This window comes from Fukomys damarensis, unplaced genomic scaffold (genome assembly GCF_012274545.1).
Source record: "Fukomys damarensis isolate Sample0158 unplaced genomic scaffold, DMR_v1.0_HiC HiC_scaffold_18, whole genome shotgun sequence".
Lineage (NCBI taxonomy): Eukaryota > Metazoa > Chordata > Mammalia > Rodentia > Bathyergidae > Fukomys > Fukomys damarensis.
In genome coordinates, this window is record NW_022900930.1 from 4897912 (window position 1) to 4908812 (window position 10901).

The following is a 10901-nucleotide window of genomic DNA, read 5'->3' on the forward strand; positions in this document are numbered from 1 at the left end:
AAAAAAGAAATTTAAAAAAGAATTGGGGATGTGGCTCAGTGCAAAGATCCTGGGTTCAATCCCCAGTTCTGAAAGAAAAAAAAAAAATCCCAGCAGCTGGGAGTTGGGAGAAAGGGTTCTGTCCGCCAGTTTCACTCAGCCACATCCCTCTCTACCCGTCTCATAGATGGCTTGCCATGTTTTCAGCAGCTGCTGTTGCCCGTGATGTCAGAGCCCATGTGGCTCAATCTCTCCACAAAATAGTCGTTCTCAGATGCTGGCCTGCCTTGGGGTCATCTGGAGGGCTGGTGGTCTTCAGCTCACCGAGCCAATCCCGTTTCTGATTCAGTTGGACCGGCTGTGGCCTGAGCATCTGCATTCCTAACGAGTGTCCTGGTGTGTCGATGCTGCTGACCCCAGGACCACACTTTGAGAACCATGCTTTAAATGACCCTTCAGACTTTTGATGTAGCAAAGAAAGGGCCCCCTGACCACCTGGTAGAAGAGAACATCTGTGTTCCTGAGTATTTCTTTTTTTGGTACTGGGGATCGAACTCAGGACCTTGCATTGGCAAGGCAGGCGTGGTGCCACTGAGCTGAATCACTCTTCCCTGATTACTTCTTTTAAAGGCTGTTAATCAATCCTTTTTCATGTTTATCTCTGCTTGAGGGATATTTGCTTTCCAATTCCTGAGCCCTCAGAGGCTACATTGTGGAGTGGCCTTATTCATGAGTCTTCCCCTGGCTGCGAGTGTAGTGTGCAGCTTTCTCTTAATCTGCTCCCTTATTTATCAGTTACCTGTTTATCTCTCTACTTCCAAACTTTTCTTGGTATTTTTTGTCAGCTGATAATTCTTCTCCAGATCTCTGTGTGGGTTGGCTGACTTTTTTGTTCTGCTTTGTTTTGGCTGTCATTTAGTGTCGTTAGAATCACGCTGAAAGAAATGCATACACTCAGCCATCCCTCTACCTTACTTTGAAGGCATGGTAGTCTATCTTGTGGCAACAAACATCTTCGACACAATAGCTGAATAGATTTTGTTGCGCAGTGTGGAGCATAGTTGCGAGGGATGAAGTGAGATGCTCCTCCACCTCACTGAGATGCATTTCCTTCTTGTTGTTCCTTTCAAAATCTTCCAAAGTTTTAAGTGTAGATATTGAATCTTCACTCTAAGCAATTTTTAGGGTTTCATTAAAGTACAGCATCTGACTGACAGGCCTCAAGATATATTTCACTGTCTCAGAGACAAAATGAGATGTGGCTTTGAATTAAAGGAGTGAAATACAGTGGTGCCTCTGTTCACAAGCTCAGTTCTTTCCATGATTCTGGCCTCAAACTGAATTGGACAAGAACCGAATCAAATTCGATGGCTAGGTTCAATGTTGACCTGATGGGGAAATTTGATTTAATTCTTGTCCAGTTCGGTTTGTAACCAGAACTGTGGAGAGAATTGAGTTCATGAAAGGAGGTACCGCGGCACTTCCCAAAGAAATAGTATATGAGGTCATGAAAGAGCTTGATTGAGAAAGGCAAAGATAGACAAAGACAGAAAACTGTGCTTGGTACTGAGTGGTTGAACACCAGGTATAACATCTGAAAACTTTGGAACAGGACTTTGATTACAGTTAGACTTTAAACTGATTGTTGTCATTTTGTTTTCTGCTTATTTACTTAAAAGAATATTCTGTAGCCAGATTTATCTGTCAAGTTGAAGACTAGGAAGTAAACCAAAGAACAGGTAAAAAAATATGCTCACAAATGCTGGCCACTTCCATGCCAATCGGTTATCTACTGCACTAAGTCAGTTCATTGTCAAAACTGATAAAATGGATACTCTTTTTATAATGTGAAAATAGTCAAAGTTCTGGGGCGTAGAACAGGCATAAATAATCACGATCCTGTCTGCTATCTCACCCCACCCCTGCACATTGCTTCAGCACGTTGTTTGCTAGGGTTTCGCTAGCAAAATAGCTGGTTTATACTACAAAATGCACTCTGGTATAGTTCTGTAACCTAGACAGACGGGATCAAGGAGTCAGTGGGCGTGACTGCCTCTGAAGCTTCTTCTCATTGGCTTGGAGACAGGCCTCCTCTCTCGGAGTCCTCTCCTGCACTTTCTCTGGACACACGCCTCCCTAGTAGCTCTTGTGTCTCCGGATTGCCTTTGGTTAAGTGGATATCCATCAGAACGGATCGGGACCCACGCGAACTGCCTCCTTTTGGCTTAGTAGCATCTTTTAATCCCTATCTCCAAATGCAGCCACCTTCAGAAATAACAGGAACTTTAATGTGAATTTGGGGAGTGGGAACAAAATCAACTCACAGGACACATTTTGTTTTACTGATGAAATCTTGCAAATCACATAGCTTCAAAGGCGACCTGTCTTTTCCCTCCACCTGGAACAAAGATCACCCGCAGGTAGCACGTGACTTGGTGGTGAGGAATTGGAGTGCTGCAGTCAAGTACTCAATAGTTGGAGCCAGCAAACAGCTATTGAACTGGTTTTTGAGATTTCATCAGAACCCAGTTCTGGATCGTTATCTTCACCTTTCTCCTCGCAGCACACCTATTGAGAAAAGCTGCCTCTTAGGGGTTTTCTCTTTGTTCTTTTGATGTAGACAGTGACCTCTGAGTGCCGTGTGGCTTTATGGTGGCTGTTGATTGTTCATCCCCTGTGATGTTCTCAGTCAAAGATTTGAGTTGTTCACTTGCATTTCCACCTCCTTCCCTCCCTGTCTCTCCCTGCTTGCTCCTCCCCCCTTCAAGAAAATCAGGGGAAATTGACAAGCAGCAAGACAGGGGAAATTGAGCTATATTATTTCTCCTTTGGGAACCTCTCTTTGCTGCCTTTATCTGAAAGCTATCATTTTCTACATCTCTTGGCAAGAGTTCTCATCGACCAGTGACCCCTAAATGCCTATGCTGATCAATAGCCCCAGTATCTTATTGACATGCGCATTGACAGCTCTTACTGCACACAGGAACTGGGACTGGCAGCCAGCAATCTGTTCAGGCTGCTTGAGAGGCAGGGCAGGCCCACGTTGATATTGACACTGTAAATGGAGATGGTTTACTTAGCACTCAGGGAAGATGCATTTGTTAAGGAGAGCGATAGATCTCATTACTATTTAAGGGCCGAGGCTCTTCTGGCAGCCCACGGGGCTCACTTACATCAAGCCTTTCCACTTACAGAGACTGGCCAAATAAACCCTGAGTGATATGCCTTCTCACCCCTTACGGAGGGAATCGTAGGAGGGAATTGAATGCAAGCAAGGGGTGCACACAGAATTGGAGGAGAGGCCTTGACAGATGAGTGATGTTATTTGGGCCCTTGGTTAGCAGGACCTCAGTTTCCAGCACTGATGAATGCCAGTTTATCTGCCCGAGGTTTGGTTCCTGTGTTCTCCAATGAGCAAGAGCAAAATCAACAATCACAGTATCTCTGGGCAGGGAGAGATCTCAGGATTCATCAACTCCAATATTCTATTCTATGCCTGGATCCCTATCCCAGTGTCCCTGGAAACTGCCTGTCTTGAATTTGTTTAGTTCATGTGACAAAGAACTCACTACATGGTCCGATCAAAAACTACTATGAATGTTTAAATTAAGAATAAATTATACAGTAAAAGATACATTGCCATTGACTCCCCTCAAAATACTCTCAGTCACCCCAAATATACTTATTCCACTGGTCTTGCCCTTTCTGGAAGTCATCTTTTGTGAGTGTCTTTAGTTGTGTTGTTGTGGCTGACTTGATGTCCTGAATTGATTCAAAACATTTACCTATCATGTTCATTTTGATTTTGGAAAGAGTCAGAAGTTGCGTGGTGCCAGATGTGGTGAATTAGGTAGGGAAGGATGCACCTTCATGTTTTTTTCGAAGCCTACCTTTCTTTTGCGTGGCACTCGGCAGCAGCATTCATTATATTTTTGATCATATGTCATAAAAACAGTCATGGAAGAGGACTTCCAGAACTGCTTCAGGAAGTGGTAAGATCCAGATGCAATATGTATGTTACCAATACTCCATGATGAATATGTTTATTAGGCATCACGAACATATGCTAATTAAAAGAAAGTGGCAAGGATGGTGGGATAAATGTGCTCACAGAGAGGGACAGCATTTAAAGAAGGATTATCTTTTACTGTAATAGATAAAAAATTTAAACAATCACTGTGCATTTCAATCATACCTTGTAACACAAGAAATATATTGCCTTTAGTAATGGCAGCACTTGGGAAGGTATGTCTTCTCTAGTGCTGAAATTTATCTACCTATAGCTTCCACTTGTTCCTAGATTGATTTTCTGTAGCCTCCTGCATACACTGAAACACTAGCTTGGCGTTTGGCATTCTTCAGTTGTTATCCTGCGAACAACTCCTGACCAAAGGTATCCTCCTACCCCACCCCTCTCTGGCCTCTCTCCTCTTCCTCTCTCTTGCTGTTCCTCTGCTCTGCTGTCTGGCAACCGTGCACTGAGCATCTTTACTCCATCACACCCTCCACAGTGCTGCTTCTGTAATGGAGCCAGTTGACCATGGACTGAATCCCCTGACAGCCCAAGTAAGCCTCTCCTCGTTGAAGTTGATGTGTTGAATTCTGTGTCTCAGAGATAGGAAAGCTGACTAGTACACCAGACAGTGCCACCATTCCATCCGTGCTCCTTCACAGTGTGCTGGGACCATGGTCTATCCATTTTCCTGTCTGTCATTTCATGGCCACAAGAGAAAGCGGGGACTGCCCGCTGCCCCATCCTGCTTGTGAAGTGTGCCAGGCGGAAGAGTGTACGAGGGTGGTGGGAGCAGCCCATGGGAATGAAAGCCATCTGCACCACTTCACTGAAGACGATGCTCCACACAAAGACAGACCAGAACCATGTCCAGGTCAGTCAAGGTCTCTTCTAAGCCCCGGACTGACTCTTATGTCCCAGGATGGGTTGGGATGTGGTTTGGAAAGTAGGCAAGAAAACTGAAGTGAGGGTCACCCATCGGATTGCGACATGGTACAGGCTGTGCCATCAGGAAGTGGGGCCCAGGAGGACAGTAGAGAGAGTCTAGTCCAGCTGCCTGTTTGACATTGAATGTAGCCATCTCTTTTGGACAACTGTGCCCTTGAGGCCTACAGGAGAGCAGAAAAGCCTTGGATATCAATAATCTCTGCTTAGAAGAGGACCGTGGAAAATCCAGGGGTCTTGAAAGGAGTCACTGACAAGTCTATCTTTGGACATGGAGTAGGAGTGGCCTTTATAAGCCTCACTGGACCAATTGAGAGGCAGAGTGTTGGACCAAAAATAACGAGTAAAAGTGTCAGAGAAGCAGATTTTTGAGGTTAGATTATTCCCAGGTGAAAGCCTCGTAGAAGCTATCGAAGGGGCTCTGGAAGCACCATTTTCAAAGTTAACAAAACTGGGTTTAAGTCCTATTCTCAGTGTGTGGCTGCACTGAGGTATTGCCTTCTGAAGCAATTCTAAATGAAGGGTACAAATGACTTTGCTACATTTTAGAAAGTTGTGAAGGGGCCGGACAAGGGCAAAGCCGCATCATTACCACTGTCCGCCATAAGATTCCAGCCCCTAATTAGATACCTCGCTAACTCGTGTTGCGGCCCTGCAGCCTTGCAAATGGCCATCTGACCAAGCATCGGTACCACTGGGTGATGTCGGCTCCCTTCCCCCTCCATGGGCTTCAAAATGAAGTCCACATTCTCCATGGCCTGCGAGACTCAGCAGTCTGGTTCATACCCTAACATGTACTGTACCTCACATGCGATGATGAAGTCAGCTAGACCGGCTGCATGGCCCTGAACATGCCAAGTACTCCCATACCTTTGTTAATTTCTTCCTGCTATTTTCTCTTCACAATAAGCTCCTCTCTCTCTCTCTTTTTTTTTGCCTATTAAATTCTTAGTCATTAGCTGAGATTTTGCCCTAAAAGCTTTTCTGATTTCTCTCATCATAATAAACTCTGCTTTTGTGCTCCAGCCCTAATGCGTTTAATTCACCCTGTTGAATATTGTGTTAAATGCTTTTGCATCTTTGCTAATTCACTGAAAGTGAAGAATGTAACTCAGTGGTCATTTTATCTCCAGGAGTTCCAACCAAGTGCCTTGTGTTTGATATACATCCATTATTAGGAATCCAGGGGTTGGTTTGGTGCTGGCTGATGGCCAAATGGTATCCTGGAGCTCTGCTTACAGGAGAGAAGGCGAGGGCTGGCAATATCCATACCCCCATCATCCTCATGGATACAACTAGCCTATTTTTCCACCTTCCCTGGTGGTTATAAACTGGCCTCCCCTCTCTCCTCCATATGGGCCAAAGTTTATTTTATTTTTTTCTGCATTATATGGAGAAAGATCCAAGGAACTAGAAATATCAGCTCTAAGCAAAACATGACCCATGGCCATGAGCTTAAAGATGGAAGCCACTTGGCCTCTGCAGGGACTTCTGCCATCTTCCCATGGTTCTGACTAATGCCAGGAATACACACTGACAGGCTGCCATGCAGAGCATTAGATGGTGGCTATAGAAAGCAGCAACCTTCCTTGGCCGGCTGAGTGTGACTGTGTCAGAAGCTGGCAGCTGCAAGCAGGTATGGGTCTGGCTGGGAGCAAGCTGCAGCTAAACTGAGGAGTGTTCATCTGAAGGGCTACACAGCTACTTCCAAACCTTCTCTGTGCACTGCTTTCCACCTTTTGTTGCCTACAAAACATGTTTAACTCTCTCCTAGCAAGCTAGTGACTTACCTCTGGAGGTGCTCACTTTGGTTTTCCAGTGACCACTTCAGGATCCAACCTGAGATTAGGAGTTGATGGAGTCTTTGTTGGCCTGGAGCTATAGCATCTAGGGTTCATTCCTGGGCTCTCTGCACATTGGCTACACGATCTTCTTAATATTTCCTCAGTTACAAAATGGCATCACTCTGAATTTTAAAATGAAAACATGCAAAATTAAGAGTGATAATGGAAGTTAAATAAGCCATTGCTTAGGATAAACCCTCAGGTATTTTCAGTGACTTTATCATTATTATTATTATTACCTTCTAAGAATCAAGACCTCTGGTATGAGCCAACTATATAGAATTGATATTACCTGTAATACAGAAGTATACTTATCTTACTTGTTCCATGTAACAAGCAACTTAGCTTTGGAATAATCTTGTTTTGGGGGAGCCTTATCCACTATTGAGGTGATGTAATTGCAAAACCCCAAAGTCATTTTCACATATGTTTCTGCTGAGGCACAGTTTTTTTTTATCTCTCCAACCAATTCTACATTGAAGAAGTTGATATTTTGGCACTAACTGTAGGCTTTTAGGTTTTTCTCTTTCTTTTTTATTTCATTAGATCTAGTCCCTTGTTTCAGCCCATCAAGATTATTTTTAATATTAGATTTGTCATCTAATTTGCTTATTATCCACATAATCTTTCCATTATTTGAAAATATGATAAGCTTTCCAGCTACAACTTGCTCTAAGGTATTGAAAAAGTGCTAAAAAGAAGAGAGCTGAGATCAGAGTTCCAAAATGCACCTTTAGAAAGCTTTAGATGCTATGAGCTATTGGGTAAAATCATTCTTACCTTTATAAATCCAACTCAGTCTAGGGTTTATTTATTTTTTCATTCATCCATATGTTAGCAGACTTTTTATGTGAGGGCCAGAGAATAAATATCCTAAGTATTGTGGGCCACACAGTATCTGTTGCAACTATTCAGCTGTCATCGTCATGTGAAAGCATCCACAGATAGTATGTAAATGAATGGGGTAGCTGTATTCCAGTGAAATTTAATTTTAAAAAATAAGCTGTGAGCTGTATTTGGGCTGGAGTCTATCCCTGGCCGATGCCTGATGTTAGGTATTCTCTTTACACTTTAGCAGCACTTAAGTGGTCAATAACCATCATCTCTGGTTGAGAGAGCACTTGAGAACAGGCATATGTAAGAGCTAAGATGACTACAACTGTAAGAGGGAACCTCTTACTCAATCTATCCTATCATTTACCCTTTTTTCTGTACAGAAGTTTAACGCTGATGTCATTCAGGAAGGAGGAAGGACTCCAAGACACCCTGAGTCACACTCCTCCTCCTCCTCTAGCAGCTGAACTCCTGGCCTTGAAGGCAAGAACTCCACTTGGCCGTGATGGTTTCCCGGACACAGATGCTTATGAGCAAGGCCCCACCCACACCAGGAGGAAGGTAAGGGCTGTATAGGTGGCAGGCACATCAGTCAGGGATGAAAACTTTGCAGTTAATATTACTTTGCTCCTGAGTTCTACTCTAGAACAGTCTTCTTTATTTTCCCTTGATAGATGAATTCCAGTTATTTCATTACTCATCTGTCAGAGTTTGTATTAGTTGTTTTCCCATCTCTAGGACAAGATACCCTTCAGCTCTATTTGGCTCATGGTTTTAGAGAGTTCAGTCCATGGTTGGCTGGTTCCAAAGCTGACACACACAGCAGAAGGAGGTGGTGAAGGGAGGCTGCTTACTGCATGGCAGCCAGGAAGCAGAGAAAGGGACGGGAAGACAAGAATATCTTTCCAGGTCATATTATTAGTGACTCACCTTTAACCAAGCTCACCTCTTTAACAGCACATTCAGCTCTGAATTCATCCGTGGATCAACCCGTGAAAGTACGATCCAGTCACCTTCCAGAAGCCCTAACTCTGCACACATGGGACTTTTGAGGAACACTTTAGATCTAAACCTTAACGGACTTCTTGTCCATTATGTAAACTATCCCCCCCGCATCGATACTTATACCCAGGACCTAGTGTCTGTCCTTGCTCCCCTGTCTGAAAGTCCACCTCTCTTCAAGGGTGTCCAGTCTATCTCTCCTGTATCTTGCCTAGGAGGGACATAGACAGCTCCTGGACTCTGTGTGGTTCTTTCCACATCACCCAGTCCTCTTCTGCCTGTCTTGCTGCCCCAGTGAAGGTTAGGTTAGCCGGTGGAGGGAGGTGTGTGTGTGTGTGTGTGTGTGTGTGTGTGACTGTTGGGGTGAGAGTGGTGAAATGAAGCAGGCATATGAAAAGGAATAGTGAACTTGTAATGCGTTGTAATTACCAAATGATCCTACCTTCTGTGATGGATCCCGCTGGGATTTATTGCCATTTTAGCAGTGGCTTTTCCATTGCATTACTTAATGAATAATATCTGAGCTAATAACCCACTAAAATCTAGCAAAAACAACATAACTCCCTTCTCTGTAATTATTATTTTTTCCTAATGTGGTGGTTTTTATATAAATACTGATTATCTTTTTACTAGGTTCCTGTGTAACTACTTGCTTAAAAAATGGGCCCTATTAAACTGCCATCAGTCGTAGCATGCCATATGCTGGGGTTTCACTGGTATCTTTCCACTGTTAGGACGCCGGTTTTCAGGCTGTCTCGGGGCCCTGCAGGAGGTGCCACCTCCCTCCTTCCCTCCTTCCCTCCTTCCCTCCTGGCTTCCCCGTCCTGCCTGCCCATTCCCTTGCTGTCCCTGTCTCGCCCCTACCTGGAATTGATGGCATTTGGAGAAGCAGGAAGAAGCCTCAGCTGTGCAAACACAGCACTGCTGTTTATTTTGGTAGCCTCCGAAATATTTGTTGAGAGTTATTCGAGCAGAAAGGCTGAATGGAGATCATTGCAATGTGTCAAATTAAGGAGTGCTTAATGCCTGCCTAATCTCTTGGTAATTACTGTTGTGGCAGCGGAAGGCTTCAGAGCCTGGTAAGAAAGCTAATGATAGTGAGAGACAGGAGGCTGCCCGGGCATCCGTGGCATCGCTGCTCAGCACAATTAGAGGCCCCACTTCCATCAGAGAGAGGCAGCGGCTGTCACTGGAGACAGAGAGGACCGGCCCTTGGAGGGAGGGGTCGGACAGGAGCGTCAGCCCGGGTCACTGGACTGGGACTCCTTCAGCTGAGTGTCACTTTCCTAACGGCCCTCTCAACGTGACGGCTTCGGGTGTGTGGGAAGGCGTCGGCCTCAGAGTGTTGGGGGCGGGGCAGGGGAGCGGAGAGCTCACTTCCCGATCTCCCTGTCCTTGTCTTCCTTGGCGTCATCTCATCTGTCTTCCTGCCCTGAGCCTCTGTTTTAACTTCCCGAATCTCTGCTTCTTCTGTGTATCTCCCACTCAGTGTTGCTCATGCTCTTTGTGTGCCTTTTTCAGCTCCTCTCCTCTGCCTCTCTCCGTCTTTTATCCTTTTTGTGTTTGGCAGATCAATGTAATAGGCCACTACCACAATCAATCATGTATTTCTATAGAAGCAAAAAAAAGAAACTGGCGAAGAAAGTAAGGCAGAAGAACATGAAGCCCTTAACAACACTCCAAACTCTGTTTAAAGATAGAGACAAATGGGATTTAAATGGAGCCCAACAAGCAAATTCAGAAACAAGTTGAAACCGGGAACCCGGCTCAAGGTTCATTTGTGGCATCAGTGATCCTGTGGTCCTCCCTGGGGCGTCAGCCAGTGGGAGTGGCAGTGCCAGCTCTGCCACCCAAAGTCCTAGGGTTTTGGAGATGTCACTTTGCTCGTTGGTAAAACGAGGAAATGCTTGTCTGGTGGGGCTGGCGTGCAAGGCAAAGGCGATGTCTGAGAGAGCTCTGAAAAGAGCAAAACGCTACAGGTCTGGGTTTACTCTGATGCTATGTGAGAACTTACTTTGCAGGACTGACATTTCTTTGGATGTCCAAGTCTTTATTGCTGTTATGGGTGTGGTCTATTTAAAAAAATCCCAGAATAGGGAAAACCTGTGAAGATAGTGGCTCAGTGGCTGTCTAGCGTGAGTGGGGAGGGGTGGGGAGATCATCACTGATAAGTAGGGTTCTTTGATTCTGGATAATTAAAATGACCTAAGTTTTATTGTGGTTAGAGTTGTGCAACTCTGTCAATGTGGTAAAATTTATTGTTTTTTTTTTTTTTTTTTTTTTTT

The 10901-nt window shown here is 44.6% G+C and overlaps 1 long non-coding RNA gene across 1 annotated transcript in view; it reads right to left on the reverse strand.

Annotated features, from left to right (window-relative positions):
• Positions 1–8895, reverse strand: part of LOC117286721 — a 15903-nt gene extending 7008 nt beyond the window's left edge. The window contains exons 1-2 of the long non-coding RNA XR_004517845.1: positions 8545–8895; positions 6727–6902 (exon numbers count right to left, since the gene is read on the reverse strand). This is a non-coding gene — a long non-coding RNA (uncharacterized LOC117286721). The remainder of the gene's footprint in view (positions 1–6726; positions 6903–8544) is intronic.
• Positions 8896–10901: the final 2006 nt, after the last annotated feature.